At 42.2% G+C, this 16,072-nt stretch overlaps 1 protein-coding gene across 1 annotated transcript in view; it reads left to right on the top strand.

Moving 5' to 3' along the window:
- Positions 1 to 16,072, top strand: part of Arl15 (ARF like GTPase 15) — a 360,845-nt gene that overhangs the window by 158,234 nt on the left and 186,539 nt on the right. The gene's annotated exons all lie outside the window — the stretch shown is intronic.

Genomic DNA, 16,072 nt, shown 5'->3' with positions numbered 1-16,072 from the left:
AGGGAAATAATATTTGGGTTCAGATTTGAAGTTCTCGCTGGAATTGTCTAGGGAATTCATAATTGCAGCAGAGGACCATTGCAGGAGTTTTGGCGTATCCATAGTTATAGGTTACCATGGCTAGAAAGGAAGGGCAAGTTGATTGAATGATGGTTTGTAGACTCTTGGGATTCAAGGTAAGAGATTAAAAATGACTTTTAAGATTCACAGTTTGAATTTTGGCTATCGGCCCTCTGCCTGGGGATTTAGGAGCCTCTGGGAGAAGACATATAGCCAGAGTAAGGTCCATCTGGGGACAAGCTGAGTTTTAAATACCTGGAGAACATCTAGAAGAGGACATATGGCTGATGAAAGAACAATCTATCTATCTATCTATCTATCTATCTATCTATCTATCTATCTACATACTTACTTACTTACTTACTTACTTACTTACTTACTTACTTATTGGTTTCTTGAGACTAGGTCTTGGTCATGGTATCTGTTCACAGAGGTAAAACCCAAACTAAGACAAACTTTCTTGATGGCGTATCAAGTGTGTATAGCAAGTTTGTTTAAAATAATCAGGCTATAGAAACAGCTTCCATGCCTATTTGTAAGTGAGTGGATAAAGTAGAATGTGCTGCTCATACAGTGGGATGCCGTTGTTCACACAGCAGGAGGCTGGACAGCCACAAAGGGATCCCTCTGTAGGTCCTCATGCTGTTGGGAAATCTCAGTTCCTAGGTCTACTTGCACTCAGTGGGAAGAGATGACCCAAAGGTATAGACGTCAGAGAAGCCTAGGCCCTAGACAACATGTCACAGACATTAAACCTTGTCCTTCACCACAGCAAGTTCCTGTGCCTCATGGGTCATTTGTGTTGAGATGGGTGGATCTCCTTCCTGGGAGACCTTTGCGCTCTTAAACTTAAAAATCATGTCTGTGTGACCATGGTAGGACTATGGCAGGTATAAAAGTAGTAGCTCTTGACTTTATGAAAATCTTAGGAATCCGTGTTATTGTCTTAGTGCTACCTAATTGTGTTTAGAATGTATTCTTATTCATCAGTTACGAGCAACGACACATCTTTAGAGAGAGTGTACTGAAGTCTGGCTCTTGACCTTAATCATTCTACGTAAGGAAGAGATGAAATCTTAGCACCACTCCCAACCAAAGAATAGGAACAAGGTGAAGGATATGGGTTGTTGGGGGGGGGGTGTCCCCCTACTACTTCATTTTATGACCAAGCCTTGGAACAGAACAGGAAGTTTTCAAACTAGTGGTAAGCCCATGATTAGTATTACAAGCAAAATATTTAAAAATGAATATAACCTATGTCAAGCAGATCAAAAGACATTTTCAATCCCTCCTTATCATTGTTTTTACTCATCTAGAATAAGGCTATCAACCGGGTCTCCCTACTAGCCAGCTATGAAAAGAGATCCCAGCCTAATATTACAGCTTTAAAATAATTCATCATTGCGGAACTCCACTGGATACCTAATAAATGTTTCTTCTCATGCTGCCTTCTTCTTTTTCTGGCAATTGTATTCTTTAACTGGCCCAATATAAATACAACTTAGGCAGTAGGCTTTGCATCATTTGCACACTGCCTCTCTCTCTCTCTCTTCTTCTGAGTTCTGTTCTTCATGGGAAACCGTATTTGGAAGTGAGGTCTTGACCTCGGGCTATTTCAAACTCATTTGTCTTCTCTTTGCTAGTTCTCTGATTCCTAATCGCTTTAGACTGTGACACTCTGTTTGTATTATCCTCTGTTTCCAAGTGCTCTGTGTCACAGACACACTTAACATTTAAGCTAATTAAAATTAATTTCATTCTGAGGGTCCTACTTGCCTTTTGAGATAATAGCATATATCCCACAGCATCAAAGATGAAAGTTGGCAATTACTGACTTAATAGTAGGATCCAGTGTGATGAAATCTCTTGCGTGATACATGTGCTTTCATGGCTCGTCTTATTTTAATGCATAGTAATTGTGTAAAAGAGGAAGTGTGATCGCTTTTAGATATGACTTGAATGCTTCATGCATCTAGCTTCAGTTCTGGGGAGTGCTTGTCTAGAGGTGTCTGGGGTGGAGGACCCTGTCACTAACCCCCTTCATTGTGGCAATTTCCAAACACAAGGGGAAAAGCTTACGTTTGAAAGGACCAGGTGGACTTCTCTGCTTTGGAAAGAAGCAGAATCCAAATAAATGCAGAAGGAAGAGAGAGCACAGACAAGAGTTAGGTTTAGGATACACAAAAACAAGAGACTGTTCATACTCAAGCCCATGGAGGATAAATCAGCGTCGTATTCAATTATTAATATAGTCAACAAAGACTGACTGTCTGCTCTGTACCAGCCCTGACTAGGCACCTAGAGGTGCAGATTTGACCTTGACAAACAAGGAGTCTGTTGGGCGTCCACCAAAGTTGACAAGAGACAGGTGCCTCGGGAAGACAATTATGCTCAAAAGCCGAGAGGAGGCGGGTTATAGTTGTAAGAACGCCTGAGTAAATGAGACCACTTTGCGCCTCAGATTACATTTGCCTTTCTGCCATTCATAATCCAGTCGTATTTATTTAAAGGAGAGCTGTATGTGACCTGTTGAAGAAATGGTAGAGAATTGTGTGGGGTCTTCTTACAAGAGGGACAGAAGAGAGTAACATGCATGGTAGGCTGTGTGTCTGCCTTGAAGATCACGGTGTCCCATGAATACTGCTTTGATTAATTATACTTCTTTCTGTGTTTTTGCTTTGTTTGCTTTCCAAATCTAGTCCAGACTAGCTTTATTACAGTACTGAGCATTCCAGGTAAAGAATGACTTTTTTGGTTTTTTTTTTTTAATGGTGGAACCAATTCTGGACAACAAAGAGGGAGGGGAAAACCATTGGAGAATCAAAGTGACTGGATGCCAAGGGAGATACAGGCCATGGGAGAAAGAAGAAGAAGAGAAAGGTTTCATCGCAAGTCTAAGCTTGGTTTACTTACATAGCGCCAGCTCCCTCAGGAATTGAGAGGACCTGACCCCCATTGCCTGCAATTCCCTGTGCTCTCTAGACTTTTAGTTCTAGGTCTTAGAACTCAAGGGGTCTTAGAACTCAAGGTCAATTGGGAGTTTGGGAAGTTATCGGCTTAAACAGTGGCTACATAATAGCTTAAAAAATAACAAAATGACAGTTAATGCTTGCAAACACAACAGATTCTAAATCCTATAATAAGAAAAAAATCTTTTTTTTTTTTTGGTTATCCTAACAGTCCTGTGCAATTAAGTTCTCTATTCTTATTTTTACTCTTAGTGGGCGAACTGAGCCCTGCACGATTAAGTTCATTAAAGCCCTTTTGATGCCTTGTGACAGAGCTTGGCCCTGAACCCCAGGCATTAAGAAGCAAGAAGCTATGGCATTGTTTGTCCTTCGGCCATCTTTCTATCTGTGAGGACTAGCCTGCTGGACAGGACTGCATCCTGGTCCCAGTCCATGCATTTCGTATTTCATAGGAAAATTGCTTGTTGGATTCTGGAAAAAAAATTAGAACCTTTGGAAAGCTTTAAAACAAAACTGATCGCTAAACTGAGAGCTGTCTGTATTTACATAATTTATAGTGTTCATTCCCTTATTAAATTAGATACTTCAGATCGTGGTATAAAGTGATGTATGTACACCATTAAAGTAAAGATTAGACCTGTAACCTCTCTGAAGTCTATCTAGACTGTTCCTTTGACATTCACTCTTTAGTATTTATGCAGAAACATGACCCTGGCTACACTTCTGACTTGGCAAGAAAGCTGAACTTCGCCTTTAAGAGAAAAGAGAAAACACGGGCAGAATTGGGAATAGCGCATCCTTAAGACTTTTGTTTTGTTTTGTTTGTTTTGTTTTTGGTATCCACAGGCTAGATGGTGACAACGTTTGAGGTCAGGTTGAACTCAGGATGAAGTTGCAGTTAGCTTAAGACAAAATTAAAATGCTCTTTTGAGCACCAAGGTTTACAATCGGGTTATTCTTATTTTTTTTTCCTTCTTCTACAGACGAGGCGCTGCTTGCTTTAAAAGTTTTTTGCATTCTGTGACTATACCTTAATGTAAAATCGTATACATCTCTTTAGTTCTCTCATAAGATAGGTAAATTAAGGTATGTCACTTAAAAAGAAATACTGTTGGAGGAGAAACCCCAAGCCACGACACATCAGTGGCATTTGTACAGAGTGAAAGAACTTATTTTCAGCAAATATGTAACAGATACCCTCCGCTTCAACCAGGAGCTCCCTGGCCTGGATCTTCTGGTTGGGTTGTTGGTCAGTGGCAGTTCTGAGCAGAATTGTTTGGGTACTAGTTTTTCTAATCTGACCAACAGATTTTTTTTTTTAATACCACAGAAGTGTTTTGCTTTTCGTATCTTCCTGATGGTTCCAAAATTTGCTGCTAATGAATACTTAGAATGCCAGTTGTGATTGCCTTGGGGCTTCTGGGTGTTCAAGGGAGTTGGTCCCTTGCTTTTGCAGGGGTGCAAAGGCCTTCTGTCCCAGAGCCATCCCCTCAGCCGTCTCTTTCTGCAGTCTCCCCGAGCTGTTGTTTTGGTATCATAATCATGTAAAGCTCACATCAGAAGATCCGTAAAGGCACAGGGCAGCAGTGTGCAATACATGCTGCCTTGTGGCTGCGTGTGTTTAGATCGAAGAAGAGTCAAAAGTCATTGTGTATCTGTTTAAGGAAATCTATGTAATATCGCAGCTGAAAGTTGAGAGATACCTTGCTGAACTGGGATGTGCCACAAACATAAAAATGTAATTCGAATAACTATACTAGCCAACATCACCTTCAACCAAACAATGAGTTATTTCTATATAGCATGGAATGATTGGCGGTGGGGTACCTTGTACACTCTGCCATTTGAGAAATATAAACATTTTGTAAAAGCTTAAATCATTAAAAAGTATTTATTATGCTCTAATCATATGTAAACCTTTGTGTTTCATTTGTTCCAATATGGACATGGCCAGACACATAAAGACATTAAACTTCCCAGTGGCTTTCAGTTGACTTGGAAGATGGTCTATGCATTTAGATAGTCATGCTACAGGGAAGGAAGTGCTATAGAGAGAACCAAGCATAAAAGGCCTCATCTTTGAAGCAATTGTTACCTGCTAGAAGATCAAAGAAAACATGGTGCAATGGATAACATTTGATCTAGCCCTCAAAGGACACTTAGTAGTTTAGATGCTTCGGGACTCAGAGTACAGCTGACAGGATCAGAAAGAAGTCCAGGCAGACGAGATAGACCTGAAAGCAGGAAGGTGAGAAACTTGGCCGGGGTCCAGGGGAAAAAGAACTCAGTTGCATTTGTGGGATGTATGAGGGCAATACAGAAATACAATGGGACACTCAGGGGACCTTTGCAGTCGTGGTATGTAGTATCTTTGGGCTGTGTGCTGATGTAATTCTCGCTCAGTTTTTGGAGAAGTCTTTCGTGGCTTGTGTTGGATCTGCTCCACGGCCAGTGGAAAGCTGCTCTGGTGAAGGAGATGGGAGGCGATGAAGGTGAGGAACTGAAAGGGAAGAGATAGCGGAGTGTAGCTTCGAGAGTGCTTGAGTCTGCTTGTGAGGGCTTGACACTGAATGTGATGTTGTAGCCTTGTTTTAAACAACACAGACAGCCGAGAGCGAATCGAATGGATGGATGGGGTGGGGAGAAGATGATGTCTAAAGCTCTATTTTATATGACACAGGCTAAGGACCACCTCCTTTCTTGTAGTCTTCAACTGCTATGCTAGTTTTAGTTTCCGTTCCTCAGCTATCTACATTGCAGCAATCTCTCTCTAGACCTTACAATGTTAGATTATAATGTGAACATAGAAAACCTTGAAGATTAGTGCGATCATTCTGTGTTCTCAGAGGTTTGAGGCTTCATTACAGTTCCCACCATCCTGTCTTTAAAACATGAGACAGAGTGAGGATAAAGATAATTCACAGTAGGATTTGTGTTCCTTTTCAAATAAAACCCTAAATGCCTAAATCTTGATAGACAGTGATTTTTTTTTTAATATGGTCTCTATGAATCGGTATTTGCCCTGTTACAAGTTCAATCTGATAAAATTGAGAAGTACTTTTAAAGTCCTTTAAAAGCAATAATTATAAACTCATTGCATGTTAGTGTAAACAACACTTCAATGAAAATTAACATTTAGGAACAAATACACAGATGATGGCATATCCATTTTAGTCATAGACGACGAGGCTTGATTCTCACATCTGCTTCAGTCATTAATCTATTGTTATATAGAGTTTGGATTGGAGCATGTGGAGAAAATCCAGACTCATATAGACGTGCAGTTCCAGAAGGGAGGCATCTTTTAATAGCCCTTTTTGGATAACTGTTGGTTGTTTTCTCTGGTACTCATCTGAAATCCATCAAGTGGTAGACTCCTGAACAGCCAGTTGCAGTATGGATTCAAATTATCAAAGTTCAGTTCCTTTATGTCTGCCCTGACTGTCTTGTATTGGGGCTTTATGTATTTGTTTATTTTTAATCTATGCAAGGCTTTTTAGCCTCATGTACCAACTATTTTGAAGATTTTGATCCATCAAGCTCTTTGGCTTTTCCAGATATCGACACAATGCATTATAAATATGTATCTGTTGATGTCACCATCTTCCTCAGTGAGAAGCTATTGAGTGCACGGTAGCAGATACAACTTTCCCAAAACTCTGGCTTTTGCTAGAAAATAAATTTTGTCCCTGACAATGAATACTGTGGCTTATTTTCCACGAAGCAGCATAAATCATAGTCTTAATCCATTAAAATTCCAGGTAAAAAGGGGAAGGAAAAAAACAGGTGGTTTAACTTAAAACTCCAACAGTTGCACAACTTATCCTTGAAACAGTTGTCTGCGCGTCAGTACATCACAAGAATTCTTGCTGCTTGCTACCATTTAATTCATATGGAATGTTTCAATAAAAAAGATGCCTTTGGGTTAATTTAACAAGACTGATAATTTTTACTTCCTGATTCAGATATTCTTATATTAAAATGACTGCCTCCCTTCTCTCTGAAAATGTATGGCAATCAGTGGTGCATGCTTATGGGCCTGCTCCCTCAGCCTACGTTCATGTCACCTGCCTGCCATGTTAGTTACATCAACTCTACAGACAATGAAAATGTCAACCCTGGAAACAGTCTGCTGTCCCCAGTCCCGCTATAGCGTAGTTTGGGCTTCCGGTCCTCCGGAATGGGCATGCTCAAAGTCTGGATTTCGAGACCTGCTGCTTAGTGTTGACAAGCGTATTGGCCATCTCTTGTCCCGGGGATGTGGAGGTTATGAAAACCAAGACTTGCTTTTCACTTTCATGTATTTATAGTTTTGGTCTTGTCTGCTACTGAGCCAACCATTGGTCAGATGGCCTGAATTGATACCTGTACTGTTCTTTGCATAGCTTAAGTAGGTCCTATTGGTGTTTGCCTACAACCCCACTTATCAAACTGCTAGCACCTTAGATTCTCTGCCTGTTTTGTTTTGTTTTGTTTTTCCTCTTACTGCTGGCTCTTTCATCGCCAAGCTCCTCGGGCAACCTGATAGCACTGGGAAGGAAACCTCTGCCCCCCTCAGTGGTGTTCAGCCAGCAGACTGGTGGATGTGTAGGGAAGACCGACTCCTTCACCACTGTGTCTGTTCTGTGCTGGCTCTGAGATCTCCAGCAGTATCACCCCAGTGCTGCCTGGCTGGTGGCCTTCCCTCTGGGTTATATCTCGCCCTGATACACTTACCCCATTCTGGCTCTAGTGTCTCGTGTATTATTTTATTCCTCAGACTTTTTTATGTGCTGGAGAATCCAAGAAAGAAAGCAGAAGCAGTTTGTTTGCATGGCTCCTTTGAGTTCTAACCTTTGCTTTGGTTTGGTTAGGTTAACTGTTCCCACCTAACATTTTCCTCTGATGGATATATGTAATAATTTGCAATTGGTAAATTATAAGATGCGATGTTTGGGTAGATAATAATTCATCCTCTTCAGGCTATGTAGTTAGCTATCTATTTAGGGCCTGGTAAGGTTTGTTGAATCTTCAAGGCTTAGGAATGCTGGAGGTTTGACAGGTTGAGCCTGGCTTGGGTTTGCGTAGGTGGAACTGTCTGAAAGAATTACTCACAGGCACTGAACAGGAGACAGGAACCTTTAACCTAGACAGGACCATCCCAGATCATGCTCCTGAGAGATGCACAGTTCTTCAGTTATTGTCACTCTGCCTGGCCAACAGAGCCACATATGTGTTATTAGCTTGTGACTGTTGATTTCATGTAACACGTCCATTGTCACTGTGATTCAACAGGCCCTTCCCTGTTTTCTTCCAGCTTATGTTCTTTGTTTGAGGATACGGATTCTCTGTGCCTGTTAGTCTGTGGGGTCATTTCTTAAACATGCATGCTCATTCACATTGCACATTCTATTCATTCCAACATCCCTGGAGCTACTCTAACTCTCTGGGAGACAGTCCCCATGTAGTCATGAGGAAAACAACATCTTCTTTGCAGTCAGAAAAAAATTGACCTTAAGTCTGTTATCTGTTTGACCTAAGTAGGGTTACTATTGCTGTGTTGAAACACCAGGATCAAAGCAACTTTCAGAAGGAAGGGTTTCAGCGCATGTCAGAGGAAGTCACGACAGGAGCTCAGCATAGGGCAGTATCCTGAAGGCATAAGCTGATACAGAAGTCATGGAGGGATGCTGCTTACTGGCTTGCTCCTCTGGGATTTGCACAAACTGCTTTCTTGTAGAACCTAGGACCAGCAGCTTAGGGATGGCACCATCGAAAGGGGCTGGGCCACCCTCCAACAATTACTAGTTAAGGAAATGCTCTACAGGTTTGCCTACAGCCTGACCTTATAGACAGATTTTCTCATTCGAAGTTCCCTCCTCTCAGATGACGACAGCTTGTGCCAAGTTGACATAAAACTAGCCAGCACCCCGTTAGCTGAACTTGGAGCAGAATTCTTATGTTCTGGCTCAGTTATTGAACCCATTCAGTGAAGACAGTAAAGGCGGAATGGGCAAAGGAAGGCTCGGTGTGATGGAATAGGTTATGTGCCCTGTAAGTGTGCTAGCGAAGATGAAAACCAATCACCTGCCAGTCTTCTGTGGCTGCTGAACTCTCGTTGTGTTTCTGGGACTGTCTTCTTCTTCGGCGTGGTAGTCCTCTATGGTCAGGGTGGTGAGGGGAGGTTTCTCCTTCAATACCACATGTTTGCTTTTTCAGAATAAACTGCCAGGTCATTTTTCCTGTAGCTTTTCCATTATCTGCAGTTATGTGGTTTCCTTTTTTTCCTCCTTTTCTTTAGATTCTTTGTTTGGAGTACTTAACTGTAAGTGTTAGCATATTTATACTTTCTGTCACTTACTTAGAGCGTCACTTACTTTGCTATTATATGTAGTTAGGAAGTCTCTATAAAACTTTGAATATAGATGTATATATGTGTGTGTGTGTGTATATATATATATATATATATGTATATATATATATATAAAATCAAGAAAAGTTACTACTCAAAAAAGGACTGAGTTGGCACAGGCTTGTAATCCCAGTTATTTAGGAAGCTGAGGCAGGAGGCTAACAATTTCAAGGCTAGTCTGGTTAAGTAGAATGAGTTCAAGACCGCCCTGGGTAACTTAAAAAAAAACTTTGTGGAAAAACCTCAAGGTCTGGGAGTGGCTTAGTGGATAGATCGCATGTCTGTCATGTATGAGGCTCGGTTCCCAGTAACCCTTCTCCCCCAAAAGTTAAGAGTGATGTTGGAGCGATGAGAAAGTGGTACAGGTTTGAAGCCCCTCTCTGCCCACCCTTCTCTTGTCCTTTGAACCATTTCTTCCTGCGCTGGAAGCTTTACCTTTTAAAATACTGCTTCTGAGCCTATTGGTGCTCAAAGACTTTCAACTTTTCATTAAGATTTAAGTCCCATTTGCAACTCAGGTTCCGCAGAAAATGCTAGTTAATGGGTCTCCGATCTCATCCCTTCGGAATTTTGAGGGGTCGATATTCTTCCTCTTTTTGAATTTACTAGGCCTTTGGTAAGAGGATGGAGAAAAGGAGATAATCAGACTCTCTGTCCTTACCGCTGTCCCGGGTGAATAGTACAGCACCAGTCCTCTTCCACCATGGCCTCAAGGGGAGCCATCTTTGATATGGGTTGACCACAGCTCCTGCTGTAGCAGCAAGGCCCTTCACATTCCCACTAAGAGCTGTAAGTGGATCTCTGTGCCCGTGCCTGGTTCCCTACTGTTCTGGCCACTGCTCACATCAGTCATAGGATGGGCAAGATCTACGGTGGCACTGCCCGTACAGTAGTCCCTAGCCGTGTGTTTGGCATTTTAACGTGAAATCGTCCCATTTTCCATCTACTGACATCTCAAGTGTACTTTAGCAGCCGCTCATTGCTAGTGGCTCCCGTAGGGCAAGGAAAGGCCAAAGGCCGACTTCACCACCTCAGGCTCAGAAATGTCATTGGGATAGTGCTGAGCCACAGATTAGCTTTGCCGTTATCCACTCCTGAAGTACTTTCACACCCATCTTTCAGAAAACACCGCTTAGGGAATGTATACCCTTTAACTTAATCTGAGGGCACTTCACATCTCTTTGCTTGCCCATTACAGAGCAGTCTTCTAACACTGGCTTGAGTAAGTCATTTCCTTTGCACACCTAATCTAGAGTCCTTAGGAAATAGTTGGCTGATTGTGTTCCTCACTAGTGTGACAGTGGATCCTGTTTTGGATGCCCCAGCATGAACCCACGTCTCCTTTAAGGCTCATGGAAGACTAATAAGGCTCAAAGCCTCACCATACTTATTACCAAAGGAATCTGGAAGCTCGATGGTGACGCGGCGGTTCTCTTTTTTTTGGGAAGAAGAAGAATCTTCTTAGATGCTCCACTTCTTGGATGCTCCAGTATTCCGTTAGATCCTGGTCAATCGTACGGGACACAAGCTCAATGCTGTAAAAGAGGCAAGGCAAATACTTGGGTGCCTTCTTTTTCTAAAAACAAAAAAAACCTCTGATGTTATATTGGGTCTTCTATCAGCAGTATTTAAAAGAGAGACTGTATGTGTGGTTTTTGTTAGTTTGTTTTTTGTCTTAACAGACTGCTGTATCCCCACGACCTGATGATCAAATTGCTGACTAGTTAGAAAATATTAACATTCAAAGTATGCCACGGATATGACTTTGACCATGAGGCATGTTTCATCGCTCTCGCTTTCCTCTGTTCTTTTTAAGGTTTCTTGAATGTGGTTTTCCTGCTAGCCATTAGAATGAACTTTTGGATTCCTCTGGGTTCCTTACAACTTACATATTGCCCCCCACCCTGTTTCTCTCTCTCTCTCTCTCTCTCTGTCTCTCTCTCTCTCTCTGTCTCTCTCTCTCTGTTTGTCCCTCCACCCCCTCTCTCGCTGTGTGTGTGTGTATTCCTGCTAGCTAGTTTTAAGTCAACTAGACATATGCTTGAGTCATTTTGGAAGAGAGCTCCTCCTGATCCTCAGATTGACCTGTGGTAGTTTTTTAACCGACGGAGATGAGAGGGCCCAACTAACTGTAAACAGTGTCACCCCAGGGCAGGGGGCCCTGGATGCTCTAAGACAGCTAGCCCAGCAAGCCATTATAAGCAAACCAATTTCCTCTGCCCATTCGTGCCTCTAGGTTCCTATCCACCTTCCCACATGACTTCCCTCAGTGAAGGACTGCGGGTATAGAACTGTGAGCTGAAATAAACTCTTTCTTCTCCAAGTTGCTTTTGGTCATGGGGTTTGATCGCAATAGAAGCTGTAAGACAGTGGTGTATGTATGTGACTGTGTTCTGTGGGTACAGCCAGCTATGTATCACAGTGGAAGCCAGAGGACAATCGCAGATGTTAGTGGCCCCTTCCATCTTGTGTGAAATAGGATCTCTTGTTCACCACCATATGACACAAGTTAGCCTGGGTTCTTCTAGGGATTTTCCTGTCTCTGCCTCCTCTCTCTCTAGGAACATGTTTGGCCTTACATGGGTTCTGGGGATCTGTCCTAGTGCTTGGCACTGCATGTGCTTTGCCCCCTGAGCCTCTCCCCAGTCTGTTCTTACAATCTCATAAGTCAGTGTCGGGCCTTCAGTGGTCAGGGCAGTTAGCCACAGCCTTCTTCACAGCTCTTCTGTTAACACTTCCTCTTGGGTTTGGATCTAAGTGTACACACTATATACCATGTTTGAATTTGGCACCCAGCAATTTTATGTAATAATTGTAATTTAAGGGCTGTAAAACATGCAGTTTTTAGTCTGTGGAGTCAGCGTGGCTTCAGCTCTGTGAGCTGGCATGGCCTTCCCAATTTGTCCCCATCCTCAAAGCACCTGGTAGCTTGGTGGATGACACAGCCATTTCTCATTTTAATTTGGTGCCCCAGCTGTTGTCTACCCTACCACCCATCTTCTCTGTACTGGTTTCCTTGGCCCTAGTCTGGGCTAGGCTGCTGCTAACTAAAGCCATTGGCTTTTGGATAAATTGCAGTTTAGGATTCCAAACTTGATGTCTGTGAAGAAATTCAGGCATTCCCAAGGTTCCATGGAGGTTTTGTTGTAAGAGAGCAAAAATCTTTTCACTCTTTAACAATAAAATATTTATATCTTCTATCATTCAAAGAACACTTGGAAAAAGCACAGTATTTTCCTTTGCTTTTAATTTTTTTCCCCCATTCATCAGTACTGTTGATTGAGGTCTTGTCATTTTGTCTCACCATTTTGAAGCCTTACATATTTCTGAATATGGCAAGTAAAAGTATAGTTTCTCTTTGGCAGAGATGACTGAGCTGGATTGCCATTGTGTCCCTGAGTTTCCAGTGGATGAATTTCTTAAATATGTGTCCAGTGTTTTCTTCTTTATAATTGGTGCCCTGGCCACCATGCAGTATGGGGGTATATTTCTTCCTTCTAATATGAGTTTCTGTTTGTTTCTTTTTTTTTTTTTTTGTTTTCCAAGACAAGGATTCTTTGTATAACAACCTTGGCTGTCCTGGAACTTTCTTCATTGACCAGGATGGCTTTTAACTCACAGAGGTCTACTTGCCTCTGTCTCTGGAGTGCTGCTATTAAAGGTGTGCATCACCACACCCAACTCTATCTGATAGATTTATAGGCCTTATACTCAATGTTACTTCTATAAGGCTTTATATTTTGAATTAAGATGAATAATAGCTTTCTAAATATATCTCTTTACACCTTCTTATTATCTTGTATGGACTAGATACTTTAAAAGGATTGATTGGGTCAGTTGGTTGGGGAATGCTTTACAAGTAGTGCCATTTGGGGTGCATATGCATGTGTCTGTGCATGTGCCTGTTAGGTTCTGTTTGTTCCAGCCCCTCCCTGTTCCAGCCACTGTGACTTATGTGGCAATATAGTTTTTTCTTTAGCTCATCACTTCTGGCCAGTAATCACTCTGCCTCAATCACTTTTAGACTTAATGGACTTTTGAAGGTATAGTCTTGGACATAATACTTTTGTGTATTGGTTTCTCTCTCTATTAGTGTGTTGAAAATGATAGTAACTATCTGTGGAGCTATAGAGATGGCTTAGAGGTCAAGAAGATTGTGTTGCCCTTATAGAGAATCCAGATTCTGTTCCTAGCAGCCACCTGGTGGCTGAAAACCTTCTCAATTCCAATTCCAGGAGAAGTGATGGCCCTCCCTGGCCTCTGCCGGCACTGTACCCACATGATGCACAGAGAATACACTCATACACATAAAGTCAAAACAAATACATCTTTATCTTAAAAAGTCATCAGGTTGCCTTTGAGTGAATTAGGCCATCACCAGGCATGGAAGAAGTAGTTATTGGTGAGTTGCATCCACTGGTTTTCTACGGTTCCAAAATCAATGAAAGCATTCTGTGCGATTCTCATCGGCTTCGTGGAATCGACAGTAGAACAAACACTTGCATTGTTACATGAAAATTGTGTATCTCACATTTTTATGTTAGTAAAATTCGTAGTAAATTTTGGTACATACACACACGGTCCTTTGTCATTTTTAAATAGTCATCACTGGATGAGTCGGCTGTCACTTCTGTCCCACAGACTTATGGATGGGTTTCTAGCATATGGATAGTGTCTGGATTTAGCTTGTAACAGATGCTGTCAGTATCATACACAGCTCTCCTTTCCTGGGCCAGTGCATCCGTCTCCCAGCTGCTGTGCTATTGGCTGCTAATGACTCACACCTGTACCCTTCTCCAGAGGACCACTCTTGGCTCACAGAAACTGCCCCAGCCAGATATGTTGGGAAATCTGGTCCCAGCCCCCTCCAAGTACCTAGGGGTGGCTCGCAGCCAGTAACTATACAGAGATATCCTGGCCTCGGGACTGGATGTCTTACGTGATTCGGTCCAGACTCTTAAGAGCTCCATGGAGGATCAAGCTGGGGGTGAGATCTCTGACGTCAGATCTTCACCATGATTCTGCCCCCAACTAGTTTACTGCTCTCACTTCTGACTTCTCTTGACAGCATTCTTTCTATAATGATGCGTGCAGGCAGCGCTTTTGCCGGCTCTGTTTCTATGGCACATCACCTTAGGTGTGGCTAACCTCAGTAGTTCTCTTGTTCTATTGGTTCTCCAATTACTGAAGCAATCGATTTCACGTGTCAAATAATCCAGGGTTGCAATTTCTTTGCTCTTTTATCTTGTTTTGTTTCCTTGGTTCCATCCTTTCTAATTCAACGCTGTTCTCATTCCTTCTGTTTGCTTATTTAAGGTCATTTTTCACCTCCCCTAATGCTTTTATGTATCTGGGCTCTTCAGTGTACTGTAATGGTGAGTGATCTTACATTTTAGGATCTGAAAATTAGCTTCAGAACCTAAGTCAGTTAAGCATGCAGCCCTTAGTTACTGGAAGAATTGTACGGTCTATTCTCAACCCTCAGCATGCTGCCGGGAATACAGTAAATACTCAATAAGTGTTTGCTGCCTTGTCACACGTATTAATTTTTAATTTATTTGACTTGCTCTCAAGGGGACACTTCAGTGGTGGTATTTTAATAAGGTGTTATCAGAACCTCTGGGTTTCCTGTTTCTCACTGAGAATAGGAGCTGCCTAGTTTTATCCAGTGGTGTGTTGGCTTGCTAAGGAGAACAGGCCTGATGCACTTCTGCCAGTGGGGCACTCCCACCATGGCTCATTTTGAGCTGCTAATATGACATCACTGAACATGGAGTTGGGAGCAAGTAGACACGAATGGCCTTTGCAAGCCAGCATAGCCTAACTCTGGTCCCAAATTTGAGCTGTCTGGCTCCCTTACATTTATCACATTATGTCACACATGGGAGCCAAATGTTCAATATGTGACTAAAAAACAGAGTTATTAACTGATTGGAATTGTCTCAAGTGGTACAGATTAGTAAATGACTTCTCTAATTCTTGTTATATAACCAACTACATCCCTCTTGTTTACCACAGATGCACACACACGCACACACACACACACACACACACACACTGGCCCTTCCTGGGCAAATTCAATTCAGAATTGAATTATTAAAACAATTCAATCAGAAATACCAAGAGCCATTAGACGGTTCTTCCTGACTTTCCCCCTAAGCACCATGTCTCACCGACGCCATGAGTGTGTGCATCGTCTTTGCTTTGCCTCATGAGTAGTGAACCCAAGTGGATTTATACAGGTACACGGAAGGCCAAGATTTTAGTGGTTCACAAATTTCAGTATTTAGTCATAAAAAGTTATTATGCTAATAACTCTGTTCATGGAGTTAAACAAGGCCGCTCAGCGCTGTCCAGTGTCTGTTGCTACAACAAAGCACAGACTGGGAAATTTCTAATGAAAAGAAATTTACTGTAGGTCTGGAGGCAGGAATGTCCCAGGTTAAAGCCCTGTGTCTGGTGAGGGTCACCGTGCATCTGAATGTGGCAGCTGACATCACTGCTCAGAGACACTGAGCAGGACAGTGTGGTCGTCTGTTTCTCCTTTCATAAAGTCATATCCCATCATGGCGCCCCTACCTTGTGTCACTAACCCTGACTATCTCCGTACGTCCCAGCTCCAAACGCCATCAACATAAACTCAAAAGATTAA

The sequence above is a fragment of the Mus caroli genome, unplaced genomic scaffold (genome assembly GCF_978045245.1).
Source record: "Mus caroli unplaced genomic scaffold, Mus_caroli_1 scaffold_15, whole genome shotgun sequence".
NCBI classification, from domain to species: domain Eukaryota; kingdom Metazoa; phylum Chordata; class Mammalia; order Rodentia; family Muridae; genus Mus; species Mus caroli.
Note: the sequence above shows the minus strand (reverse complement) of the source record. Positions and strands in the feature narration are given on the sequence as shown.